The sequence below is a fragment of the Bombina bombina genome, chromosome 4 (assembly GCF_027579735.1).
Source record: "Bombina bombina isolate aBomBom1 chromosome 4, aBomBom1.pri, whole genome shotgun sequence".
In the NCBI taxonomy this organism is placed as follows: domain Eukaryota; kingdom Metazoa; phylum Chordata; class Amphibia; order Anura; family Bombinatoridae; genus Bombina; species Bombina bombina.
In genome coordinates, this window is record NC_069502.1 from 603,942,499 (window position 1) to 603,964,835 (window position 22,337).

Consider the following 22,337-nt stretch of genomic DNA (forward strand, 5'->3'; position numbering starts at 1 on the left):
CATTTATTTAGTGTTTAATGTCCCATTAAAAAAAAACACAATTATGTTTCCAAATTCACAGCTAGACTTAAAATAAAATAATAAAAATGAACGGCAACAAGTACAGTTACTGCATCCCATAATTCATTCATTTAGATATGTTTTGTACTTTCGTAGAAAACTTCTTTATTTGCATGTAACAGCATGAAAGTTTATATTGTCTGTAATAACTAATATTATTATTATCATTTATTTGTATAGAGCCGCAAAATTCCGTAGCGTAGGATTTCATAACAATTTTCAGACATAATTAGTTGGCTATAAAGCTGCAATACACAAATGAAAAATAAAATACATTTCTATATTGGTTTAGGACATCTAATTTGTGTCTTCCATGTCCATTTAAGCCGTTGATTAGTTGTTTTGGTTGCATACGTTTAGAGTAGAAAATGGTGGCACGACTACTGTACGTTTGTAGATCCACTCACAGGGTAAGTATAAATGTTATTACATTTGCCACAGTGCTGATTTAAGTCACTTCTCTGGTATTTGAAGTGTTGTGACATTTCTGTAAATATGATCAGATGACATGGCAGTTTCTGTTTGAATCATGAATAGAGCATAAAGGTGAGAGCGCTTCTATCATTTTGCACAAATGAATTTACTTACACTTGCACTAACAATTAGGGGAACACCCCAGACATGAAATGATTTGGAGGGACTATTTCTACATAAAATCAACACAGTATTTGTGACTTTATACATATTAATGAAAATACTAGATTTTAAAACCTTCACTGCTGAGCAGTAAAGTCTTTAGCAATTATTGCATTTAAACAGTGTTTTTTTTTCTGGGAGTTACAGACAAAATCATACATTTTTATTTTTAGCAGATCAATCTCTTATGGAAACTTATTTTAGCTTGCAGAAACACCCCAAAAAAAAAATACATTTTTGAAATGTAAAAAGAAAATTGTGTAACTTTTATACTGTACATGGCAAAAAGCAGAAGTGTATGCTGCCGGCATTTAGCGAGGTCGAGCGGACATGTTTTGCTACAGCGAATCATGTCCACTCGACCATTAATAATTCTACCCCAAAGTCTTTATCGTGCTTATGTATATCTTTTTTGGGCTATGTGTATATTTGGCATCTAAGACTCTATCACTTTACATTAGAACATTAGAATAATAAAACATTTAAGCTTTAGTGATCTGGAATCTATTAATCTCCCACAGATTGCATTAAATAATACAACATTTAGGTCTAGATCCTGAGAGGAGCGCAATCATTTGCACCCAAGTGATGAGGGGTTTATCTCAAGGGTTTGTGCTCATCAGGCTTACCGCTCGTATTACAAGTTGAAAGTAAATGCGATTGCTTGAGCTCAATCGCGATTTACGCTAGAATGATTGCCTGAGAGCTTTGGTTAACTGTTTTGTGACACATGAAAGTGTCACAAAACACATCACAGATACATTACAAAGTATAGTTACACTATCTAATAAAAAATTTAATTTAAAAAAATTTGCACACAAAAGTTATAAGGGCTTAAAGATAGGAGGTCTCAGGAGATAGAAAAAAAAGGCAGACACAGGGCTTTAACAGAGATATATACATATACATGTCTAAAGATGTAATATGTATGTATATATATGTCTCTATATGTGTACATATGTATTTATGTATTTATATGTGGTATTTACAGACATATATACACACATATAAACATATAAATACATATGTATAGATATAGAGACATATATACACACATATAAACTAAACATATAAATACATATGTATAGATATAGAGACATATATACACACATATAAACTAAACATATAAATACATAAGTATAGATATAGAGACATTTATACACACATATAAACATATAAATACATATGTATAGATATAGAGACATATATACACACATATAAACTAAACATATAAATACATATGTATAGATATAGAGACATATATACACACATATAAACTAAACATATAAATACATAAGTATAGATATAGAGACATTTATACACACATATAAACATATAAATACATATGTATAGATATAGAGACATATATAAAAGTGCATTGGAGTCCTTTGCTGTTTAGGGGACACTACATCCAAATTTTTTCTTGAAAGATTCAGATAGAGCATGACATTTTAAGCAACTTTCTAATTTACTCCTATTATCAATTTTTTTTTCTTCTTCTCTTGCTATCTTTATTTAAAAAGCAGGAATGTAACGCTTAGGAGCCGGACCATTTTATGTTCAGGACCATTAATAGCATTTGCTTATTAATAAGCAAACGTAACCCAGGTTCTGAATCACACAATATTTTAACTTCAGCTTTTTGCGCTTGTCGGGTAAGAGCGAAAATAGTTTTCTTTCATCTTGTAATACCATCGCAACCCGCTCCATTCGTAATCTGACCCCTAATATTTTGTGTGTATTGCGTATTCTAGGATGGAGAAAAGTGGGTGGTGCTATGGAAACCATAAGTGGGAATTGTCAACACTGCCATAACCTGTTTATATGATTGCTATGCTGCAAAGTGGATACCATTGTACTAAAATGTATATGTAGTAATACATATGTGTATTTAATTCTTAATACTACTTATCCTCATTTAGATTAAGAACCTTAATTTACCCAGATGGGAGGTTTAACACCAAAGGAATTTGAGACACCCTTTGGTGTGCTTTGTTTTGTATATACTAAATGGATTAACAATTAAAATAATATAAAATAAAAAAACTAGCAAACAAAAAAAAAACATGTTTTTATTGAATTATATAATAGCTCTGAAAACAGCAAACATATCCACAAATTGTGTGTGCTTATTGCTAAAAATAATTGCAATAGTAGTGCTTGTTTGCTGTAAAACAAAAATCAGTTTGGACTGAAGTATTGTTTTGTTATGCTAGTTATTCGTTTAGCCTGCAGAGTTCCCATCTTGTGTGGGCTTGGCAAGAAAACTACACTCACTATTGCTTTGACAGCACTTCCACTGATGGAAAGATTCTGTTGAAGTGGCTTAGATTCTGGTATGCAGTTTAATATTTTTTTCTTGCAATTGAATAGGTACTTGTACTTTATAGCATTGAGTTTTTGTATTATGTTATGTATGTTTCATTTTTTTTTATTTATAATTTCTATAAACTTTCAATTTCTAAGTTGGCTCTATCATTGCAAATCTACTTTTTACCCTTTGTCAAAATATTGTTATTCTTTATACTTAAATGTTTCCAGTATTTAATTGCTATTTTATTGTACCAGCTGACTAGTTAGAGCAGTTATTTAGAATAAAAGTCTTTAAAAATTGGACACATATCATTACATATAACTGACAGATATCTACTGTAATATTCAGAACAGTCTCTCTTTAACCACTGACTGAAGATGTCTATTCAGTTCTTTGCAACCAGGGGCTTAACTACATGGCTCTCAAAGTTTTCAACTGAGACTGGGTGCACACCTCTGAGGGGCCCGTCTGGGCCCTTCAATCAACAGTGGTATCACTTCACCTGCATCATGTTTGGTCTCTCTGTATGCCCCCGCACACCAGGTTTACAGTTTAACCCCTTAAGGACCAGACCATTTTTCAGTTTCTTACCCTTAAGGACCAGGGCTATTTTTACATTTCTGCTGTGTTTGTGTTTAGCTGTAATTTTCCTCTTACTCATTTACTGTACCCACACATATTATATTCCTTTTTTTCTCGCCATTAAAGATACCATTATTTTCATCATATCTTAGAATTTACTATAAAAAAAATATAAAATATGATGAAAAAAATTAAAAAAACACACTTTTTCTAAGTTTGACCCCCAAAATCTGTTACACATCTACAACCACCATAAAAAACCCATGCTAAATAGTTTCTAAATTGTGTCCTGAGTTTAGAAATACCCAATGTTTACATGTTCTTTGCTTTTTTTTGTAAGTTATAGGGCAATCAGTACAAGTAGCACTTGCTATTTCCAACCCTTTTTTTTTTCAAAATTAGCGATAGTTACATTTTAACACTATATCTGTCAGGAATCCCTGAATGTCCCTAGACATGTATTTCTTTCATGTAATTAGCAAGAGTCCATGAGCTAGTGACGTATGGGATATACATTCCTACCAGGAGGGGCAAAGTTTCCCAAACCTTAAAATGCCTATAAATACACCCCTCACCACACCCACAATTCAGTTTTACAAACTTTGCCTCCGATGGAGGTGGTGAAGTAAGTTTGTGCTAGATTCTACGTTGATATGCGCTCCGCAGCAAGTTGGAGCCCGGTTTTCCTCTCAGCGTGCAGTGAATGTCAGAGGGATGTGAGGAGAGTATTGCCTATTTGAATGCAGTGATCTCCTTCTACGGGGTCTATTTCATAGGTTCTCTGTTATCGGTCGTAGAGATTCATCTCTTACCTCCCTTTTCAGATCGACGATATACTCTTATATATACCATTACCTCTGCTGATTCTCTTTTCAGTACTGGTTTGGCTTTCTACAAACATGTAGATGAGTGTCCTGGGGTAAGTAAATCTTATTTTCTGTGACACTCTAAGCTATGGTTGGGCACTTTGTTTATAAAGTTCTAAATATATGTATTCAAACATTTATTTGCCTTGACTCAGAATGTTCAACTTTTCTTATTTTTCAGACAGTCAGTTTCATATTTGGGATAATGCATTTGAATTAATCATTTTTTCTTACCTTCAAAAATTTGACTCTTTTTTTCCTGTGGGCTGTTAGGCTCGCGGGGGCTGAAAATGCTTCATTTTATTGCGTCATTCTTGGCGCAGACTTTTTTGGCGCAAAAATTATTTTCCGTTTCCGGCGTCATACGTGTCGCCGGAAGTTGCGTCATTTTTTGACGTTATTTTGCGCCAAAAATGTCGGCGTTCCGGATGTGGCGTCATTTTTGCCGCCAAAAGCATTTAGGCGCCAAATAATGTGGGCGTCTTATTTGGCGCTAAAAAATAAGGGCGTCGCTTTTGTCTCCACATTATTTAAGTCTTATTTTTTCATTGCTTCTGGTTGCTAGAAGCTTGTTCTTTGGCATTTTTTTCCCATTCCTGAAACTGTCATTTAAGGAATTTGATCAATTTTGCTTTATATGTTGTTTTTTCTCTTACATATTGCAAGATGTCTCACGTTGCATCTGAGTCAGAAGATACTACAGGAAAATCGCTGTCTAGTGCTGGAGCTACCAAGCTAAGTGTATCTGCTATAATTTTTGGTATCTGTTTCTCCAGCTGTTGTTTGTATTGCATGTCATGACAAACTTATTAATGCAGATAAAATTTCCTTTAGTACTGTTACATTACCTGTTGCTGTTCCGTCAACATCTAATTTTCAGAGTGTTCCTGATAAACATAAGAGATTTTATTTTTTAAATCCATTAAGAAGGCTATGTCTGTTATTTCTCCTTCTAGTTTACATAAAAGTCTTTTAAAACTTCTCTTTTTTCAGATGAATTTTTAAATGAACATCATCATTCTGATACTGATAATGGTTCTTCTGGTTCAGAGGTTTCTGTCTCAGAGGTTGATGCTGATAAATCTTTGTATTTGTTCAAGATGGAATTTATTCGTTCTTTATTTAAAGAAGTATTAATTGCATTAGAAATAGAGGATTCTGGTCCTCTTGATACTAAATCTAAACGTTTAAATAAGGTTTTTAAATCTCCTGTAGTTATTCCAGAAGTGTTTAATCTCCCTGATGCTATTTCTGAAGTAATTTCCAGGGAATGGAATAATTTGGGTAATTCTTTTACTCCTTCTAAACGTTTAAGCAATTATATCCTGTGCCATCTGACAGATTAGAGTTTTTTTGGGACAAAATCCCTAAGGTTATGGGGCTGTCTCTACTCTTGCTAAATGTGCTACTATTCCTACGGCAGATAGTAATTCATTTAAGGATCCTTTAGATAGGAAAATTGAATCCTTTCTAAGAAAAGCTTACTTATGTTCAGGTAATCTTCTTAGACCTGCTATATTTTTAGCGGATGTTGCTGCAGTTTCAACTTTTTGGTTAGAAGCTTTAGCGCAACAAGTAACAGATCATAATTTTATAGCATTATTATTATTCTATAACATGCTAATAATTTTATTGGTGATACCATCTTTTGATATCATTAGAGTTGATGTCAGGTATATGTCTCTAGCTATTTTAGCTAGAAAAGCTTTATGGATTAATCTTGGAATGCTGATATGTCTTCTAAGTCAACTTTGCTTTCCTTTTCTTTCCAGGGTAATAAATTATTATTTCAACTGTTTCTGGAAGGAAGGGAACTTTTTTACCAAAGGATAAAAAATCTAAGGTAAATTTAGGTCTAATAATCATTTTCGTTCCTTTCCTCACAATAAGGAACAAAAGCCTGATCCTTCATCCTCAGGAGCGGTATCAGTTTGGAAACTATTTCCAGTTTGGAATATATCCAAGCCTTATAGAAAACCTATAGCCAGCTCCTAAGTACCCATGAAGGTGCGGACCTTATTCCAGCTCAGCTGGTATGGGGCAGATTACGTTTTCTTCAAAGAAATTTTGATCAAATTCCGTTCTCAATTTCTGGTTTCAGAACATTGTTTCAGAAAGGTACAGAATTGGCTTCAGTTAAGGCCTCCTGCTAAGAGATTTTTTTTTTTTTCTTTCCCGTGTCCCAGTTAACACAGCAAAGGCTCAGCATTTCTGAAATGTGTTTCAGATCTAGAGTTGGCTGGAGTAATTATGCCAGTTCCAGTTCTGGAACAGGGGCTGGGGTTTTATTTTATCTCTTCATTGTACCAAAGAAGGTCAATTCCTTCAGACCAGTTCCGGATCTATCAATATTGAATCGTTATGTAAGGATACCAACATTCAAGATGGTTACTGTAGGACTGTCCTGCCTTTTGTTTAGCAAGGGCATTATATGTCTACAATAGATTTACAGGATGTGTATCTGCATATTCCGATTCATCCAGATCACTTTTAGTGTCTGAGATTCTCTTTTTAGACAAGCATTACCAGTTTTGTGGCTCTATCGTTTGGCCTAGCCTCAGTTCCAAGAATTTTTTTCAAAGGTTCTCGGTGCCCTTCTTTCTGTAATCAGAGAACAGGGTTTTGGTATTTCCTTATTGGACGATATCTGGGTACTTGCTCAGTCTTCTCATTTTCGAAGAATCTCATACGAATCGACTTGTGTTGTTTCTTCAAGTTCATGGTTGGAGGATCAATTTACCAATCAGTTCATTGATTCCTCAGACAAGGGTAACCTTTTTAGGTTTCTAGAATAGATTCAGTGTCTATGACTCTGTCCTTGTCAGACAAGAGAAGTTTAACATTGATTTCAGCTTGTCAAAACCTTCAGTCACAATCATTCCCTTTGGTAGCCTTATGCATGGAAATTTTAGGTCTTAGGACTGCCGCATCAGATGCGATCTCCTTTGCTCGTTTTCACATGCGACCTCTTCAGCTCTGTATGCTGAACCAATGGTGCAGGGATTACTCAAAGATATCTCAATTAATATCTTTAAACCGATTATACGACACTCTCTGACATGGTGGACAGATCACCATCGTTTAGTTCAGGGGGCTTCTTTGTTCTTCCGACCTGGACTATAATCTCAACAGATGCAAGTCTTACAGGTTGGGGAGCTGTGTGGGGGTATCTGACGGCACAAGGGGTTTGGGAATCTCAGGAGGTGAGATTTCTGATCAATATTTTGGAACTCCGTGCAATTTCAGAGCTCTTCAGTCTTGGCCTCTTCTGAAGAGAGAGTTGTTCATTTGTTTTCAGATAGACAATGTCACAACTGTGGCATACATCAATCATCAAGGAGGGACTCACAGTCCTCTGGCTATGAAAGAAGTATCTCGAATTTTGGTTTGGGCGGAATCCAGCTCCTGTCTAATCTCTGCGGTTCATATCCCAGGTGTGGACAATTGGAAAGCGGATTATCTCAGTCGCCAAACGTTGCACCTGGGCGAATTTCCTCAGATTGTTCAAATGTGGGAACTTCCAGAAATAGATCTGATGGCTTCTCATCTAAACAAGAAACTTCCCTGGTATCTGTCCGGATCCAGGGATCCTCGGGCGGAGGCAGTGGATGCATTATCTCTTCCTTACAAGTGTCATCCTGCCTATATCTTTCCGCCTCTAGTTCTTCTTCCAAGGGTATTCTCCAATATTCTAAAGGAATGCTCGTTTGTCCTGCTGGTAGCTCCAGCATGGCCTCACAGGTTTTGGTATGCGGATCTTGTCCGGATGGCCTCTTGCCAGCTGTGGACTCTTCCGTTAAGACCAGTCTTTCTGTCTCAAGGTTCTTTTTTCCATCAGGATCTCAAAACCTTAATTTTAAGGTGTGGAGTTTGAACGCTTGATTCTTGGTCAAAGAGGTTTCTCTGACTCTGTGATTTATACTATGTGACAGGCTCATAAATCTGTATCTAGAGAGATATATTATAGAGTCTGGAAGACTTATATTTCTTCAGGATGGTTTAGATAAAGGTTTGTCCGCAAGTTTCTTGAAAGACAAATCTCTGCTCTTTCTCTTCCTGATATTCATTGTTTTGTACAAGCTTTGGTTCGTATAAAACCTGTCATTAAGTCAATTTCTCCTCCTTGGAGTTTGAATTTGGTTCTGGGGGCTCTTCAATCTCCTCCTTTTGAACCCATGCATTCTTTGGTCGTTATATTACTTTCTTGGAAAGTTTTGTTTCTTTTGGCCATCTCTTCTGCCAGAAGAGTCTCTGAATTATCTACTCTTTTTTGTGAGTCTCCTTTTCTGATTTTGCATCAGGATAAGGCGGTGCTGCGAACTTCTTTTGAATTTTTTACCTAAGGTTGTGAATTCTAACAACATTAGTAGAGAATTTGTGGTTCCTTCATTATGTCCTAATCCTATGAATTCTAAGGAGAAATCATTGCATTCTTTGGATGCTGTTAGAGCTTTGTAATATTATGTTGAAGCTATTAAGTCTTTCCGAAAGACTTCTAGTCTATTTGTCATCTTTTCCGGTTCTAGAAAAGACCAGAAAGCTTCTGCCATTTCTTTGGCATCTTGGTTGAAATCTTTATTTCATCATGCCTATGTTGAGTCGGGTAACACTCCGCCTCAAAGGATTACAGCTCATTCTACTAGGTTAGTTTCTACTTCCTGGGCGTTTAAGAATGAAGCTTCGGTTGATCAGATTTGCAAAACAGCAACTTGGTCCTCTTTGCATACTTTTACTAAATTCTACCATTTTGATGTGTTTTCTTCTTCTGAAGCAGTTTTTGGTAGAAACGTACTTCAGGCAGTGGTTTCAGTTTGGATCTTCTGCTTATGTTTTTTCATTAAAATTTTATTCTGGGTGTGGATTATTTTCAGCAGGAATTGGCTGTCTTTATTTTATCCCTCCCTCTCTAGTGACTCTTGTGTGGAAAGATCCACATCTTGGGTAATCATTATCCCATACGTCATTAGCTCATGGACTCTTGCTAATTACATGAAAGAAAACATAATTTATGTAAGAACTTACCTGATAAATTCATTTCTTTCATATTAGCAAGAGTCCATGAGGCCCGCCCTTTTTTGTGGTGGTTTTGATTTTTTTGTATAAAGCACAATTATTCCAATTCCTTATTTTATATGCTTTCGCACTTTTTTCTTATCACCCCACTTCTTGGCTATTCGTTAAACTGAATTGTGGGTGTGGTGAGGGGTGTATTTATAGGCATTTTAAGGTTTGGGAAACTTTGCCCCTCCTGGTAGGAATGTATATCCCATACGTCACTAGCTCATGGACTCTTGCTAATATGAAAGAAATTAATTTATCAGGTAAGTTCTTACATAAATTATGTTATTTGTTTTTAGAAGAGAACCCAAAGTATTGATCTAGGCCCATTTTGGTATATTTCATGCCACCATTTCACCGCCAAATGCGATCAAATAAAAAAAATTGTTAACTTTTTCACTAACTTTTTCACAAACTTTAGGTTTCCCACTGAAATTATTTACAAACAGCTTGTGCAATTATGGCAAAAATGATTGTAAATGCTTCTCTGGGGTCTCCTTTGTTCAGAAATAGCAGACATTTGTGGCTTTGGCATTACTTTTTGGTAATTAGAATGCCGCTAAATGCTGCTGCGTACCACACTTGTATTATGCCCAGCAGTGAAGGGGTTAATTAGCTTTAGTGTAGTGTAGTAGAATACCCCAAGTATTGATCTAGGCCCATTTTGGTATATTTCATGCCACCATATTACCGCCAAATGCGATCAAATAAAAAAAAAATCGTTTACTTTTTCACAAACTTTAGGTTTCTCACTGAAATTATTTACAAACAGCTTGTGCAATTATGGCACAAATGGTTGTAAATGCTTCTCTGGGATCCCCTTTGTTCAGAAATAGCAGACATATATGGCTATTTTAAGGAAAGTGTATGGATCTGCCTTTGCAATAAGTGGCAGGGTTTTCAAGATGACCGCTACAATGTTGCTGTACAGACAAATCTGCCAATGTTTGTTTAGGAAGGCTATGCCTGTCTTCTAGCACAGACTAACTATGGGGGAAGGATAACACAGTTAATTCACTGTGTATTTGTTCCTATGATTAAAACAAGTATAATTTATTTTTATTTTGGTGAGGTCTTACTGTTGGTTTGCACATTAAGATATTTTGTTTCATATTACTTTCAGATTATGAAAATTCCTACCCATTATTTCATCTGGAGTAGACACGTCAATTAACTTTCTGATAGATTGGCTTAAAGAGACATGAAACACAAAATGTAGTTCCTGATTTAGATAGAGTGTGAAATAAAAAAAACAACTTTCCAATTGATTTCAGTTATTAAATTTACTTTTTTATATCCTTTGTTAAAAGAACAGGAAGGTAGGCTCAGGATTGTGCATATGTGTGTATCATTATAGTTTTGCACTACTTTTAACAATGTAAAACATTTGTAAGAGCACTAGATGGCAACAGTGTTCTTACAAACTGCTACCACATGTACACGCCTCCTACCTAGGTATGCCTATACCATGAGAATCAAGTAAATTTGATAACAGCTCACTGGTCATGTTCTGAACTGGAGCTGAGCCCAAGTACAACTTTACCTATGTTTTTAAAGGGGCACTAAAGATACAGGATGCAATTTTAAGAGGCTTTCTAATTTACTTCCCTTATCAAATTATGCACCATCATTTTATATGCACACTTTCTGAGGCACCAGCTTCTACTGAGCATGTGCACAGTGTATACGTATATTTGTCTGTGATTGGATGATGGCTGTCACATGATACAGGGCCAGCAAATGTGTAAAATAATACATTTTTCAGAAGAAAATCTACTGCTTATTTGAAATTCACTGTAGGTGTTATTGCCTTGTCTTTTCATTATGCGCTTGTTAATTATGCAAGTCTACTGTATGTAATGGTCCTTTAAACCATTTGTGACAATTACACAAAAAGGACTAGATTATGAGTGTCGCACTAACTGTAGCACTCGAGCGATATCTTTTATTTCCAGCGTTATGCATGCAATGGAAATAGAGCGCGTATTACGAGTTGAAAGTAAACGCGTTCGTTTGAGCACAGTCAAGATTTATTTGAGTCAGGATATCACAACTTCATAGCTTGCATAAAGGGTAAGGGAAGAAAAAAAAGTTGCACTGAACACAACAAAAATACATGTAAAAGTACAGTTACACAGTCACTCATATTAACAGCATCTGATAAAAATTAGTTTTAAAAAAATTAATAAAAAAGTTATAAGGGCTCAAAGAAGATTGTAAAATATGTTTATTTTGGAGAATTAACATTTATTATCTTATCTCTTCTATACCCCACTGGGAGTGTAATTTCTTCTACTGGCTGTGTTAAAGGGACACTGTACCCAAATTTTTTCTTTTGTGATTCAGATAGAGCATGCAATTTTAAGCAACTTTCTAATTTACTCCTATTAGCATTTTTTCTTCGTTCTCTTGCTATCATTATTTGAAAAAGAAGGCATCTAAGCTTTTTTTGGCTTCAGTACTCTGGACAGCACTTTTTTTATTGGTGGATGAATTTATCCACCAATCAGCAAGGACAACCCAGGTTGTTCACCAAAAATGGGCCGGCATCTTAACTTACATTCTTGCATTTCAAATAAAGATACCAAGAGAATGAAGAAAATTTGATAATAGGAGTAAATTAGAAAGTTGCTTAAAATGTCATGCTCTATCTGAATCACGAAAGAAACATTTTGGGTACAGTGTCCCTTTAACACAGCCAGTAGAAGAAATTACACTCCCAGTGGGGTATAGAAGAGATACGGTAATAAATGTTAATTTTCCATTGTTCTCTCCAAAATAAACATATTTTACAATCTTCTTTGAGCCCTTATAACTTTTAAATATTATAGATACTGTAAAAAATATAGATATATATTTTGGATTATTTAGAATATTTTACAGTGTGTATATAGTAGCAAATCTTCATGTGCCCTAACCCGACTGCGTTAGTCATAATTTGCGAACCCTGATGCGCGTTACGCAATATTTTACATTCCTATGTACTTTACCTAGAAAATGTTTTACTTTTTTTTAATTAAATATATATATATATATATATATATATATATATATATATGTATGTGTGTGTGTGATAATCTTCATGTAAAATTCATATCTATACCTATATATCTAAAGGAATAGATATACATGTATAGGTATATGTATTTACAATTAAAAGTACATTGTGGAAGAACATTGAAATGTGACATTTTCATAACTCCTGTTGGATTAGCATGTGAGTATACAAGTTAGATTTTTTTTTCCAGTTTGCATTCTCCATTGACATCTATGGGGAGAAGAAGTTATCATTGTTTGGTTAGTTTGTCGAGTTTCTCTCTCGTGCAAACTTTTTACTTTCAACTTGTAATATAAGCAAGTGCAACCTGACGCAAGCAAACAGTTTACGTGCAATCCACTCGTAATCTAGCCCATAATAATCTAAGGTCAGTAATGCAAAAATTACGGGCACATCATGTTTGTATTAGAATGTTCTTTTATATAATAAACGTATGAATGTGTAATAGAAAATTATTATCCCACTAACAAATTAGATTATATAACTGTTGCATTAAAATGTGCCTTTAACCCACATTTGCTATGAGGAATTTGCCATCAGAATGTATTTAGTGCACATATTATGTAATTGAATCAGTTGAAAAATCCATATTAAGAAGAATAGATATAAATAGAATCTATTGCTATAAAAGCAAGCAAGAATTAGTATGGTGAATATATATGTAACACAGTTGCTTGACATGAAACTATAGAGTTTATGCATATGAAGCGTTTATGCATTTGCTAAGTGCTGAACTTGTAATTTAAGTTGGGAAGTGAAAGCAAAGCGCTTAAACCACTGAGGACTTTGCACCAATCACACAGAAGCTGTGGTTTAAGCGAGAAACCTTCAGAAAGCCAATTCAAAGTGAAAACATCAAAATAATTTCTTTCATTAACTTAATCTAAGTGAATTTTAAGCTTCCAACTGTAGTCAAAACAAATACTTCTAGTTGTGAAATATATCTTATTAAGGTCCCTTTTGTTTTAGGTTTGTTCATTTTTATTCATTTGTGTATATCTGTATTTGTTTCCTGAGACAAAACTTTTGCTTTTTTTCTCTTTAAAAATGCTTTGAAATTGGACAATCAAATAACCATTTTAAGATTTGTTTATAGCAACATTTAAATAAAAATGTGATAAGCAATTTCCTGGACAAACAACAGCACTAAAGGGCAGTATTTAGAACGGGTCCAATTTTCAGCTTACGTTTAGACTGAATAACGTACAAATAAGTAATTCAAATAGAACAAGAGTTTGCAGAATGAAAACAAAAGCTTTGTAAAACTACCCTGTAAAAATATTTAAAACATTTTTATTTTTAAAAAGATTCAATAGTGTAATTTCTGAGAATGAAGAGGGATTACATTTGCATCTAGTTTTTCGCAGTGGAAAATATAACAATTAAAGTTAAATTAGTGGCTAATACGTGACTAGGTACAAATATAACTGGTGCTATAGTGGAAAATATATATAAAGAAAACCTTGTTGAGATAATATCAACCAGACAAGCGCATTAAAACTAGAACAAATGATTAAGTATGCATATGGGTCATCCTACGCAAGAACCACATACAGGGATCAGTATTGCACATGACGGTACAATCTGAAGACTTAGGTGGTATATGTAAAAAAAAAAAATATTCTCTCTATAACATTAACTAAAAGTACTTGTTGGTTAAAAAAAAAACAAGACATATATGAAGTTGTTTTGGCATATGTTTATTTTTAAAAAACAAGCCTTTTTTAATTTGCATAAACTGATTACTATTGCTATACATGTCTGCTTGAGTCAGTCTTACCAGCTATTTCATGGCAAAGCTAAAACATAAAAGAGCGCAAGTGCTTTCTTGTATTCCGATAATCATGTGACGACAACGTTTTAAACACACCAGAGGGTTTCTATTCAGCATACTGGTCAACATGGTAAGTTAAAAAACATGGTAAAAATTAAAAAAAATAAAATAAAAATTAAGTGAATATAGCTCTCAGTTCATTTAATACTTTTTGAAATAATTCACTTTAGATTTTATATTTTGTACTTACTTTAGTAGTGTATGTAGGGTTACAAATTGTAATAGCTGTGAGATTTTTAAATTGAAATTTGAATTACTTGCTCCATAACATACAAAATAGTAAGTGATCAGTTAATAACATCAGCATTGTTGAGTAAAATATTACTATTTTATTCTCACCTTGTCAGCCAGAAATAGGCTGCCACATAAGTGCAGGCTGACAAGGTTACTAAGGAATGAATCTACCCCCCACGTGGGGTCTTCAATGCAGCATCTTCTGGTGAAATTTAACATTGCAGCCCCGCCCCTTGCTCTTGCAGAACCTATTACACAAGAACAGGTCTTGTCAATCATCTTGAATGAATGAGACAGGAATGTTTGTCATTCGAATCTTGTATACTTGCGGACAGGTTAAGAAGTAGCCATCTTCCAAATGCTGTTTCTTAACCTCATATTGTAGGATTGCATGATGCAGCCCACATAGTGCCCGTTCCTTAGTAACCATCAGACCTTGCAAACCTGTCCAGTCTTGTAGTAAAAGTGTTAACTGTGCTAGAAGTATGCTTTTTGTGCATGTCAGGCTGAAAGTAAACTGTTTTCGTTCAACATCTTACCCGACGAGCGCAAAAAGCCAAACTTAGAATATTGTGTGCTCGTTCATGTATTCCCCCATAGGAGTCAATCGAGAAAAGAAAGTGGAATAACACCCTACTCGCGTGCAAACCCGATCACATATTCTCATGTTTATATATATGTACATATGTATGTGTTTATATGAGTATATATGTCTGTAAATACAAATATAAACATATAAATACATAAGTATGTATGTATCTATGTTAAAGCCCTTTACATGTCTTTTTTGTTTCTTACACCTGAGATGATCTCATATCTTAAAACCCTTATTACTTTTATGTGCAATAATATTTTTTAAATATTTTTTGATTAGATGGTGTACTTTGTAATGTATTTTTTATGTGTTATGTGACAATTTTTAGTTTTGCAAAACAGTTAACCCGAGCTCTGAGGATGCGGTTATCATTCTAGTGTAAATCACGTTCACATTTACTTTCAACTCGTAATATCAGCGGTAAGCCTGGCAAGCGCAAAACCATTTTCGATCATGCACAAACATTTGTGCTCCACTCGTAATCTGGCCCTCTATGGATCATACTCCAGTTTTTACACTTTTGTGATCTAAAATATTTTTTTCTTACTTGGTTATATTTGTCACCATTGCAAAAATGGTCCGAATTACTGCATATCTCTAGTGTTAGAAGATGACACAAACCAGTAAACAAAGTTACAAAATATATGGATTTCCTATATCATACAAACAGGCAATGGAAATGACAAATTGTATAATAAAAATAAAGCATTCTAGTGCACTATATAAGGGGAGAATTGGCTGTTTAGTTTAATGTGCAGGCAGAGGGTCCATAATGAGGAAAGGTCTTTAACTTAAAAAGCTTGATGCCAAACACACATAACCTATGTTAAAAATAACCAAAAAAGTAAATTGTTCCACAATAAAATAGACATAAGCTCCCAAAATGTAGATACAAAAACTGACATTACTCAAGATGTGTATGATTTTTACTGGTAAAGATTTCATAAGAAATGAAATATTTAATTGTGGTTAGGTATATCATTGATGATTTCAATTGTGATGTCTTAATGGGAGATTAAACTCAAAATTTCATTCACCATGAAATGTTTTCTAATATATAATTTAAGAACTTCGCAACATACATTCATTTTTTCTTTTGCCTGAGTTTCCTGTAATTTAACTTTGACAGTTATAGTTTTCCACTCCCCTCGCAGTGAGGTTGGAGTGCATTCTGTGGAATGCAGAACCCTGACATTCCAACATGACACACAGTCATTAGTTGATATCTGTCCCTGACTGACAATAAAGGAAGTAAAATAAACAACATTCAAGGTGCTTTTTAACCCCTTACGCTATTTGGATGTTCCATGCCGTCCTAACAGCCCTGGGCTTTAATGCCAATGGATGGCATGGAGCAACTTATCTTATTTGGGGCGCGATCCGATATCGATCGCAGTTTGCGGCGCAAGCGAGGGAACCGGCGTCGCCCGCAGTTTCAGCTCGCAACTCGAGCCATCCCATATAAGTCGCCGTCAGATGCTAACGTGCCGTAAGTCTCACAAACCAGCGATGTCCAGAAATCTGCGTAAGTACAAATTTCTGGCGTCGCCAGTGACTTGCGGCACGTTAGAAACTGCCGGCGCCTATAAAACCTGACTAAAGTCTAAAACACCCGCACTGTCTAACACGCCTCCCTAACATAGCCCGCACTGTCTAACACGCCTCCCTAACATAGCCCGCACTGTCTAACCCTCTATCCGCTATCCCCCCTCACTAGCCTAACAATAAAAAAGCTATTAACCCCTAAACCGCCGCTCCTTTACCCCGCCGCAACCTAATAAAGTTATTAACCCCTAAACCGCCGCTCCCGTACCCCGCCGCCAGCTATATTATATCTATAACCCCCTAAAGTGAGCCCCTAACACCGCCGCCATCTCTATTAAAATGATTAACCCCTAATTTAATCTACCTACCCCGCCGCCAGCTATATTATCTATATTAACCCTAAGTATATTATAGTTAATATAGGTATTACATTATATATATTAACTATATTAACCCTAATTATATTAGGGTTAATATAGTTAATATAGTTACTATAGTATTTATATTAACTATATTAACTCTATCTAACCCTAACTAAATTTATATTAAATTAATCTAATTCATTTATAAACTAAAATATTCCTATTTAAATCTAAATACTTACCTATAAAATAAACCCTAAGATAGCTACAATATAATTAATAATTACATTGTAGCTATGTTAGGGTTAATATTTATTTTACAGGTAAATTGTTAATTATTTTAACTAGGTATAATAGATATTAAATAGTTATTAACTATTTAATATCTACCTAGTTAAAATAATTACCCAATTACCTGTAAAATAAATCCTAAATTAAGTTACAAATACACCTACACTATCAATACATTTAATAAACTACAAACATCTATCTAAAAATACAATTAAATTAACTAAACTAAATTACAAAAAAAAACAAACACTAAATTACAAAAAATAAAAAAAAGATTACAAGATATTTAAGCTAATTACACCTATTCTAAGCCCCCTAATAAAATAATAAACCCCCAAAATAAAAAAAATTCCCTGCCCTATTCTAAATTCAACAAATTTCAAAGCTCTTTACCTTACCAGCCCTTAAAAGGGCCTTTTGTGGGGCATGCCCCAAAGAATTCAGCTCTTTTGCATACAACAAATACAATACCCCCCCCCCCCATTACAACCCACCACCCACATACCCCTATTCTAAACCCACCCAAACCCCCCTTAAAAAAGCCTAACACTACCCCCCTGAAGATCTCCCTACCTTGTCTTCACCACACCGGGCCGAACTCCTGATCCGATCCGGGCGATGTCTTCCTCCAAGCGGCAAAGAAGAATTCTTCCTCCGGCGACGTCTTCCTCCAAGCGGCAGCAAAGTCTTCATTCTTCCGGCGGCATCTTCAATCTTCTTTCTTCGCTCCGCCGCCGCGGAGCATCCATCCCGGCCGACTGCTGAACTTGGAATGAGGTATCTTTAAATGACGTCATCCAAGATGGCGTCCGCCGAATTCCGATTGGCTGATAGGATTCTATCAGACAATCGGAATTAAGTTAAAAAAATCTGATTGGCTGATTGAATCAGCCAATCAGATTCAAGTTCAATCCGATTGGCTGATCCAATCAGCCAATCAGATTGAGCTCGCATTCTATTGGCTAATTAACAATTTACCTGTAAAATAAATATTAACCCTAACATAGCTACAATGTAATTATTAATTATATTGTAGCTATCTTAGGGTTTATTTTATAGGTAAGTATTTAGATTTAAATAGGAATATTTTAGCTTATAAATGAATTAGATTAATTTAATATAAATTTAGTTAGGGGTGTTAGGGTTAGATAGAGTTAATATAGTTAATATAAATACTATAGTAACTATATTAACTATATTAACCCTAATATAATTAGGGTTAATATAGTTAATATATATAATGTAATAACTATATTAACTATAATATACTTAGGGTTAATATAGATAATATAGCTTGCGGCGGGGTAGGTAGATTAAATTAGGGGTTAATCATTTTAATAGAGATGGCGGCGGTGTAAGGGGCTTACATTAGGGGTTAATAATATTAATATAGCTGGCGGCGGTATAGGGGGATTAGATTAGGGGTTAATAATTTTTATATAGGTGGCGGCGGTGTAAGGGGTCAGATTAGGGGATAGATAAGGTAGATGGCGGCGGTTTTAGAGGCTCACAGTAGGGGGTTAGTTTATGTAGATGGTGGCGGGGTCCGGGAGCGGCGGTTTAGGGGGTAATAACTTTATTAGGGATTTCGGGGGGGGGGGGGGGGGATCGCGGTTGACAGGGAGATAGACATTGCGCATGCGTTAGGTGTTAGGTTTATTTTAGCAGATCGCGGTTGACAGGGAGATAGACATTGCGCATGCGTTAGGTGTTAGGTTTATTTTCTAGTTAGTTTAGGGAGTTACGGGGCTCCAATAGTCAGCGTAAGGCTTCTTACGGCTGCTTTTTGTGGCGAGGTGAAAATGGAGTAAGTTTTCTCCATTTTCGCCACGTAAGTCCTTACGCTGCATATTGGATACCAAACTGCGCGGGTTTGGTATACCTGCCTATGGCCCAAAAAACTGCGGGCGATGGCAGAAATATACGGGCGTAACTTCTAGGTTACGCCGTATATGTGATACCAAACCCGCGCAAATATTGGCGTCGCCGGCTTTTGCGGGCGACGATTTATATCGGATCGACCCCTTGATGTCCTGCAGCCTCCTCCTTCTGCTTAATCAAGAATCAGACTGGGGGCGTGCCTAGCAGCATAGGATCCTGATTAATCCGACCCTGGCCTTGAAATCACACGATCGATGATCATGTGATTTACATTGCCATCAAGTGAAATGGTTAAACTATGTGTCCTGGATAGAACAATACATATTTTCCTTACATTTTTATATGCAGAGCTGATGTAATGCAGTAAATAATTTGTAACAAATTAATAATGTCCCTTTAAGGATGACAATACCTAATTAAAGGGACAGTCAACACCAGATTTTTTGTTGTTCAAAAAGATAGATAATCCCTTTATTACCCATTCCCCAGTTTTGCATAACCAATACAGTTATAATAATACACATTTTACTTCTGTAATTACCTTGTATCTATGCCTCTGCAAACTGACCCCTTATTTCAATTGAAACCACAGTAGTGGAAATATAGAAGAAATCCACAAAAAAGCATGCAAGTATAGCACTCTCTGCCCAGACTCAAGAGGGAAAAGACATTCAGGATGAAGGTAAAATATAACTTTTATTATTGTTCACTAAAATTATCACACATAAACAGAAAAAGAATTAAAGATAACAAAGTGAGACTTCATCAGGTCACTAAGCGGATGTGGTACTGAATAATGGGATCAATGCCTATAATGTATTAGTATTCAAAGTACCACAATCGGATGTTACAGGTATAATTAGTGAGATATAGTTGGCGGGCAAATGGAATTATTAGTAATCCAGAATAAGATGTGTGCAAGTACATCAACATATGAATATACTAAGTACTGAGCTCTAGTGGAGATATTACACTAATTGCACAAATGTGTTAAAGTATGATCAGTGAGAGTTACTGATACACTAATAATATTAAAGTTGAATGAAATGTGCAAGGCCTATTAGCAACAACATATGTACTGAATCACATATGGTGCGTCTGCATCTGTATATCTGGTGAGGGGAATAATCACATCAAATACAGAAAGTTCATATAATAATCTAATGTGTAATTCAGTATATAGTGCTTAAACCTGTGTGTATCATGGATAATGAGTTGCTTATGGGTTGCTGCACAACTGGGGTCAGTTATTGCCTTCGGTAGTCACAGTTAGATGTAACAAAGTTGCAGTAGAATAATTTTGTTTACACACAAGTGTTATAGTTAATAGTTGGAAAAGCCAGGTTGGCTAGCATATGTTAGTATTTATTATAATCAGAATTGCTGCTCATGTGATCGATACAAGTTACAGTTATGTCAGACAGTTGTAGTTAGTTACAACAGTGTTACTACAACAATGTATAAATTATATATAAATATTAGGCTGGTAGCTCTCTTTTAACATTTGGAATGTGCGTAACCCACCAATATCACCATGTGTGGTTGGTCACATGTGGTGTGTCTACATACACATATCATATAAAATGTGCATAACCCACTGGTATCACCTGGTATAGTTGATCACATATAGTGTGTCTGCATATATATGTCGTATAAGGCAAATAATCTCTTTAAGTACAGCAAATCAATATACCTTGAATATTATTAAAGGGACACTGAACCCACATTTTATATTTTGTGATTCAGATAGAGCATGCATTTTTAAGCAACTTTCTAATTTACTCCTATTATCAATTTGTCTTCGTATTCTTGCTATCTTTATTTGAAAAAGAAGGCATCTAAGCTATTTTTTTTTGGTTCAGCACACTGGACCGCACTTGTTTATTTTTCGGTTAAATTAATGCACCAATCAGCAAGAACAACCCAGGTTGTTCACTAAAATGGGCCAGCATCTAAACTTACATTCTTACTTTTCAAATAAAGATACCAAGAGAATGAAGAAGATCTGATACTAGGAGTAAATTAGAAAGTTGATTAAAATTGCATGCTCTATCTGAATCACAAAAGAAAAAATTTGGGTTCAGTGTCCCTTTAAGTATGTAATGCTTGAACCCATATATACTGTATGTAAAAATAATAAATTGCTTTTGGGCTGCTTTCAGTTTGTGTTACGCATAATTATTGGCTACCAAAGCCAAGTTGATAAACGTGCGCCAGTATTTTATGTAGTAAATTTTGTCTCTCATGCGATAATACACAATTACAGCTGTGTCTGCTAGTTACAATTTTGCAACAGTGTTGCTAGCCCGTAGTTTGAATCACACATAAGCTTGTAGCTTTACTCATAGAAAAGTGCCTATGTTTAGGATAATACCTGTTTTTTATTATAATATTTGTGAAGCGTGACAAGATATTATAAATAATTGTCACCCCTGTACTGGTAGTGAATATGCTGCTGGTAGAAGCAATCAGGGTTGCTAATAAATCACGGTGGCTATTGTGGTGGTCACTAATGCTCACTATAACTATAGAAACCCCAGGATAGTCTGAATGAAATGCTGGCTTGGGTTGCTAGTCGATAGTAAGGTAGTTGAACAATTTACGTGCTAAAAAAATTGATAATACTATTAAGCAGTAGCCAGACCCAGTATTGCAAGTTAGCTAAATGCGCAGCATGAGAATGACGTCTAATAAGAGCGTCCCACAACAGAACCGCTAAATACGGTGTAGCTATTGAAATAATTGTAAGATTCAACAAGGTAGGCTCAGCTAGATGAGTCTCAACAGTGTAAAATTAAAAAGCGTCTCAACAGCGTAAAATTAAAAAGCGTCTCTACACAACTGCTGAGGCGTTTCGCCCATTCAGGCTTTCTCAAAGGCAGAACTTTACTTCTGTAAAGTGTTACAGAAACCGGTAGTTCCGCCTCTTCTAGTAAATTATTGGATAGATAGAAATTGTATTGGAGAGATAGTAGTCAATCATTTCGTACATAGACTGAAATGTTAAAGGTAATGTATATA